Source organism: Loxodonta africana, chromosome 7, assembly GCF_030014295.1.
Source record: "Loxodonta africana isolate mLoxAfr1 chromosome 7, mLoxAfr1.hap2, whole genome shotgun sequence".
In the NCBI taxonomy this organism is placed as follows: domain Eukaryota; kingdom Metazoa; phylum Chordata; class Mammalia; order Proboscidea; family Elephantidae; genus Loxodonta; species Loxodonta africana.
In genome coordinates this window covers 11,058,728-11,066,259 of record NC_087348.1, presented here as the reverse complement: position 1 = coordinate 11,066,259, position 7,532 = coordinate 11,058,728, and the positions used below count along the sequence as shown (strand labels likewise).

The window sequence follows — 7,532 nt, the reverse complement described above, 5'->3', positions numbered from 1 at the left end:
GTAACCATTTATATTAGAAATACTGCATGCGGTTAATTCTGCTATGACTGATTACTTATCAGAGTGGTTTTTTTTTTTTTTTTTTTTCTTCTCTGATTTATATTTAGAAAATCGTAGCTTAAATAAAAATGCACTGTATGGTGGGGGCAAGGTTTAGAGAGCTTATTTTTAAATTTCTGTGATAGTAGCACTGCTTAGCACTTGGGTTTTTTGATGTGAGCCTTGTGGAATCTATTTAGCAATCAAAGATGATGGAATTCCTGCTGGGGAAGACAGTAAATGGAACTTTTAATTAATTTGGTCATATACCACAGAGACTGTATGCTCTGAAAGTAGGTAGCCAGTACTGTAGTAGTGTTTTGTGAGTAATACTTAAGAGAACAAGTGCATTCTTCTACTTTGGACCTCATTTTATATTCTCAAGGCCAAAACTCATATTAGATGGTACTAGAAGCCCTTTGCCTTGTCTCCTGTTTACTTGACTGACCACTTTTCTAGCAATTGACTTTGAGTTAAATTACTTCAAATGATGTCTGTTCTGGGGATATTTAAAGCTGCCCAAAAGGAGCCCTCACCTCTAATCTAATACCGAGTTCTGCACCTAATGTCTACTAATGCTAGTAGGGACCATAGTTGCTGTTGTTAGTTGCCGTCTAGTCTTGTGTACGACAGAGCAAAATACTGCCTGGTCCTACGCCATCCCGAAAATCATTGCTGTGGTTGAGCCAAGTGTCAGTCCATCTCCTGGAGGGTCTTCCTCTTTTTCGCTGACCCTCTGCCAAGCATAATGTCCTTCTCCAGGGACTGATCCCTCCTGATAAAATGTCCAAAGTATGTGAGACATCTTTGTTTTTAACACTTTAAAGAGGTCTTTTGCAGCAGATTTGCCCAATGCGATACGTCATTTGATTTCTCAACTGCTGCTTCCATGAGTGTTGATTGTAGATTCAAGTAAAATGAAATCCTTGACAACTTCAATATTTTCTCCGTTTATCATGATGTTGCTTACTGGTCCAGTTGTGAGGATTTTTGTTTATAATCTTTATGTTGAAGTGTAATCCATACTGAAGGCTGTAGGCTTTGATCTTTATTAGCGTTTCAAGTCCTCTTCACTTTCAGCAAGCAAGCTTGTGTCTTCTGTGTAACACGGGTTGTTAATGAGTGTTTCTCGAATCCTGATGCCCTGTTCTTCTTCATGTAGTCCAGCTTCTCAGATTATTTGCTCAGCATACAGATTGAATATGTACAGTGAAAGGATACAACCCTGACACACGCCTTTCTTGATTTTAAACCACACAGTATCCCCTTGTTCTGTTTGAACAGCTGCCTCTTGGTCTACGTACAGTTTCTCATGAGCACAATTAAGTGTTTTAGAATTCCTGTTCTTTGTAATGTTACCCATAATTTGTTACAACTGACACAGTTGAATGCCTTTGCATAGTCAATAAAGCACAGGTAAACATCTTTCTGGTATTTTGTGCTTTCAGCCAAGGTCCATGTGACATCAGCAGTGATATCCCTTGTTCCACGTCCTCTTCTCAGTCCGGCTTGAGTTTCTGGCAGTTTTTTGTCGATGTACTGCTGCAACCATTTTTGAATTATCTTAGGCAAAATTTTGCTTGTGTGTAATATTAATGATATTATTTAATAATTTCCGCATTCTGTTAGATCACCTTTCTTTGAAATGGGCATAAATATGAATCATTTCCAGTCGGTTGACCAGGTAGCTTACTTCCAAATTTCTTGGCGTAGACAAGTGAACACCTCTCGTGCTGCATTTATTTGTTGAAACATATCAGTTGGCATTCTGTCAGTTCCTGGAGCCTTGTTTTTCTCCAATGCCTTCAGTGCAGCTTGGACCTCTTCCTTCAGTACCATCGGTTCTTGGTCGTATGTGACCTCCTGAAATGGTTGAATATCGACCAATTCTTATTGGTAACTGATTCTGTGTATTCCTTCCATGTTTTCTTTTTATCATTATATTTCAGATGAAGGTTTACAGGGCAAACTAGTTCCTCATTAAACAATTAATACACATATTGTTTTGTGACATCGGTTGCCTCCTTCAGTCTTCTTTTGATGCTCCTTGCATTGTTCAGTATTTTACCCGTGGAATCCTCCAGTATTGCAGCAAGTAGCTTGAATATTTTCTTCAGTTTTTCCGCCTGAGAAATGCTGAGCATGTTCTTCCCTTCTGGTTTTCTAACTCCAGGTCTTTGCACATTTCGTTATAGTACTTTGCCTTTGTCTTCTTGAGTCACCCTTTGAAATCTTCTGTTCCGTTCTTTTACTTTATCATTTCTTCCTTTCATTTAACTGCTCTACGTGTAAGAGCAAGTTCCAGAGTCTCTTCTGACATCTGTTTTGGTCTTTTCTTTCTTTCCTGTCTTTAATTACCTTTTGCTTTCTTCATGTATAATGTCCTTGATGTCATCCCCCAGGTTGTCTGGTCTTTGGTCATTGGTGTTCAATGCGTCAAATTTGTTCTTGGTTATACCATTTACTTTTCATAAAGGCATTTCCTTTACTGAAGACCATGGGCAAATTAATCTTTTTTAATCGGTAAAATGGAGATAATACTTGTACTTACCTTATTATGGTATTGTGAAAATGCAGGTAGTGTAGTGCCTAACACCTAGTAAATATTCAGTCAGATTTAGTCCCTAGTACAGGGCCTGGCACAGAGTAAATACTGGATATAATTTATTGAATGGATGAATTGTTAATAATGATCAGTGAAAACTTTTTTACAGGGCCTGGCACAGAGTAAATACTGGATATAATTTATTGAATGGATGAATTGTTAATAATGATCAGTGAAAACATTGAGGCTTTTTACTCTAGTAATTGAAGATCATTGAACTTGGACCAAAGAGTGCTGGATTATAATTTTTTGCTTTGCTTTACTGTGCCTAGAAGTATGACCTTGAATAAGTAAGTTCCATAACCTTTTGGGGCCTCAGTTTCCTTATCTGTAAAGTGAGAATGTTGAAGTAGATGGTTTTCAGTATCATTTCAATAGTATGATTCTCTGACTTCATTTTAGTGTGTTCTTCCTGAATTCTTGTCATTCTTATAAGTACTTCTTTTGAGTGACGAGGCATGTAGAAATTTAGGCTGCAAGAACTCTGGTGTTTAAGCCTGTAAAATCCCTGCTTTAGTGTGACCCTAGGCAACTAGTGTAACTGGGTCAGCATCTTTCTTTTTTAATATGGTGATGACCATTATTTTGCCCTGCTCTATAAGCTTGTAATAAATAAAGCACTATGTAAATACTAATTATTAGTGATTCTCAGCTGAGTTATTGAATCTAGTGTGAGAGATGAAAAGAGCTGTGGAATTTCAGGATATTTATCACTAACCGAATTCTGTGGTTAGTAGGTACTTAATAGATGAAAATTAAAGAAGGCTCATATTTAGATTTTTATTAGATATTAATTAGACCAGGAAGCTGAAAGGCCTTCCTCTGCATGTCGCAAAATTGAGAACCTTTTAAAATTGTCTTACTTTATGAATAAATCTTTTAAAATGTAGACCATTCCAGTTTTACATCAGTGTCTAGTTTTAAAAAAGCATAGTATCTGAATAGTATTCCTTTCCAAAATAAGACAGTTCTACAGTTAATATTCTGCCACATATTGTTGGGGGAAATAAGCAAAAACAAAAATGAACAGTATTTTTCCTTTCCTGTTTTATAGTATTATACAAGAGTGCCTGACGAAACCTAAGTTTTCATTCCCTTTAAGATGATCCTATTCTGGTATGACAGACTATTGCTGTTTGGGGAAAAAAGGCAAATTAAACCCCTGCCTCACATACTGGAGTCCCTGGATAGAGCAGGTACTAAACATGATCGGCTGCTAACTGAAAGGGTGGAGGTTCAAGCCCACCCCCAGAGGATCCTCAGAAAAAAAGGACTTGTGATCTACTACCAAAAACAAAATCAGCCATTGAGAGCTCTATGAGGCACAATTCTACTGTTACACACATGGGGTTGCCATGAGTTGGGATGGGCTCCAGGCACCGGTTTATTTCTCACATACCTAATTGGATGAAGATAGTTTTTGGCTTTTGGTATTCAGATTGGCAAGGATACAAGGAAGTAGGCAAGTATGTAGCTTAGTGATAGATACGTAAATTGTTACAGTCTTTCCACAGAATAGTTTAATAATAAGTAACAAAGGCCTAAAAGTAGCAATTTTGTTGCTAAGATTTATCCTAAGGAAAAAATAATTTAAGTTCAAAAATAGCTACAAAGATATTCATTGTGGCACTGTTTATGTTAGTGGCAAAAATGGGTACAGTCTTGGTGTCTTAACAATTGGAAATTGGTTGAGTATGTTATTATATATCCATGCAGCAGAACACTGTGCGGCCATTGAAATTACTATAATTTTTTTAAAGAAATGGAAAAATACAGAAAAGCACAAAGACATACCCATATTTCTGTATGTAGAAGTAAACTTTTATTAATTGTTAACATCAGTGGTCATATTTTCTTGCAAACTGACGTACCCTTTGATTACCACCTGACCCACTCCCTTCTCGCATTCCCCAGAGGCAACCATCAACATGGGTCTGGTACATCCTTCCAGTTGAAGTGTGTGTATGTGTGTGCACGTTTGTACATCCACATGTACTTGTGTTGTTTTGTATTTTTAACGTTTTATTAATATTATCATGTTCATTATGTAACTTTGTTCACTCGGTGTTAGGTTTTAAATTCCTTTCATGTTGAAATATATATAGTTTATTCATTTTAACAGCTATATGATTGATAATATTTCTCTTTTGATGAGATTTTTTTTCCATTTTTTACTATCATAGACAGTGCTAAAGTTAACATCCTTGTACTCAATCTGTTTTTACACATATGTAAATATGCTACTATCAATTTCCCGTCTAGGTATGTGCATTATCATTTTTTCTACTTACTGTCAATTTGCTGTCAAAGTTAGAGTACCAGCTATTATGTGGAAGTGTTCATTATTTATTAATAAAAACTGCATATATCGAGCATCTAGCAGAGTTTTTATTACATGATGAATGCTTAAAGTAGGGGAAAAATGAGTTATAAAAGCAGCACAGAATAATCCCCACTTTGGTATCATTAAAAGTGAAACTGTAAACTGTACACACAGAGCAAATATAAAGTAAATTTTAAAAAACAAGATCAGAATGATTTTGCTTTAGGTATGGCTACAGTTCAGTGAATTGCTTAATATGCCCTTGCCCTGGTGGCGCAGTGGTGAAGAGTACGGCTGCTGACCAAAAGGTTGGTGGTTCAAATCTACTAGCTATTCCTTGAAAACCCTATGAGGCAGTTCTACCCTGCCCTATAGGGTCGCTAGGAGTTTGAATCGACTCAGTGGCAACAAAGATTTCTAGGTGTAGTCTTTGGGACTGCCACACAATGATTGTTTGGGAGTATGCAAATAAGATGCATGGCACCCTTGGTGGGGGGGACTGTGCGAAAAAAGTGTATGGAATCCTGATGAGGAAATCGATCCGTTTTGCCATCCCATTAGGCTTAAAATGAGCCATCCCAGAAGCGGAGAGGGGGAGCCTCACCACTACCAGAAAGAGGAGTATGTCCTTTGGACCGGGGGTCAATAACAGTGCAAGATGGCAGGAACCAGGAGACAGGTGCGAAACAGCTGTGGTGGGGCTTGCCAGCCCATGCAGCTAAGAGTTGTAAGACTTGCCCCAGAAGGCTCCTGGCAGGACCCTGTGGCAGCAAGATCTGCAGTAGCGCCCTGCAATGGAAAGGCCCACAGCAGGGCCCCGTGGCAGCAAGGTACCAGCAGGGCCCAACAGTAGAGGGCAAAGAAGAAGCTGCTGTGGCTAAAGAACTGCATCCTGAGTTATTCCTGTTAATTCCAAGTTGGTCCGGATCCCAAGCTGTACCCTGTTACTTCCCTAATAAGCCACTTAACTGTAAGTACAGTTCGTGAGTTCTGTGAGATGTTGCAGCAAATTACCGAACCAAGAAGACGGGAGGGAGGAGCACTGGAGGAGGAGGAGGAGTTGGTGTCAGAGATGATGGAGTGGTACAGCAGTTTGGAGAAGCTGGATATTTGGGGCGTCTTTAACCTCCACCTCATAGGAACCAGCTTTGTGCTGATCCTTATAAAAGAAATTATTCATTTGATAGCCAAGTGGGCTCTTACTGGACCTGACTTTCCTAAACATAGCTAACAAAGACCTAAAGGCACTGGAGAGTGAACAAAAGCAGGCAGATTCTGAAAGAGGGTTGAACTTGGAAGAAGAGACAACATGAAATTTGTCTCTCATTTTTACTGTCTTTAGCCAAAGGAGAGGCTAAAATTGACACCGTGTGAGTTGGATAAAACTTCAATTTAAAAAACTTTTACAATTTGGCCTGAAGAGCCAGAGAACAGAGTCCGGGTCACCACAGCCAGTCAGCCACCGGAAAGCCAAAGGGAAGGGGAATCCTGGAAGCAAAGACCCAGAGAGTGAGAGCCAAAAATTCTGTGTATAAACTCTGTCCAGTCCTCTGTTTGATCCCTGAATCAACATATGTGTAGGGAAGACTGCAAGCAGCCTTGCTAAAGATAAAAGAACTGAGATTTGAGCAACTGCCCAGGAGACAAGAATCTGCAGTTTCATTCCAACTTAATTTTTTTAAATAATATTTTATTGTGATGGTCCGACTAAATTTAATTGCATACTGAAACAAAAATATTAATATTCTTCAGAGGAATATAGCAAAGTCTTAGAGTCTAGCCTGTACAACATAATATTTACACTGCCCATGATAAAATCCAAACGGTAGACATTTTAAGACCCAGGAGAATATGACCCAATCTGAAGTAAAACAATCAATAGAAACCTAACTCCCACGTGTTGGAGTTAAGAAACAGGGATTTTAATTAAAGCAGCTAGTATAATGGCTCAGTGAAGTAAAAGAAAATATGCTTGCGTGGGATAAAAAGAAAGGAAATACAAGCTGAGAAATAGAGACCAAAAACAGCCAAATGTAAATGTAAGAACTGTAAAATACATTAGCTGAAATTACAATTCACTGGATGACCTTAACAGCAGAATGGAGATAACAGAGGGAGTCTGTGAACTTCATGATTGATCGACAGAAAACTATCCATTTTGAAGAAGAGAAAGAATATTTAAATATATACATTTTCAGAGCCTTAGAGACCTGTGGAACAATATCAAAAGTTCTCACTTGTGTAACTGAAGTCCCAGAAGGAGAATAAAGAACGTTTTTGAAAATTAAATGGCCAAAAAGTTCCCAAATTTGATGAAAATTTTACACAGAAGCTCAGCAAACATTTACTGGGTTAAGTACAAAGAAAACCATGGCTTGGTACGTGTGTTGGGACTCCCCAAAAATACCCTCAGGCTCAGTGATTCATCAGAGGATTCAGAAGGTGTTATACTCATGGTTGTGGTATATTATAGGGAAGGGATACATATTAGAATCAGCAGTGGGGAAAGGAACATGGGGTGAAGTCCAGGAGATAACAAGTACAAGCTTCCAGGTACCTCACCTT

At 38.4% G+C, this 7,532-nt stretch overlaps 1 protein-coding gene across 2 annotated transcripts in view; it reads left to right on the top strand.

The window, feature by feature from the left end:
- The window catches only part of RTN3 (reticulon 3), a 68,419-nt gene that overhangs the window by 30,827 nt on the left and 30,060 nt on the right, over nt 1–7,532 (top strand). The window lies entirely within an intron of this gene.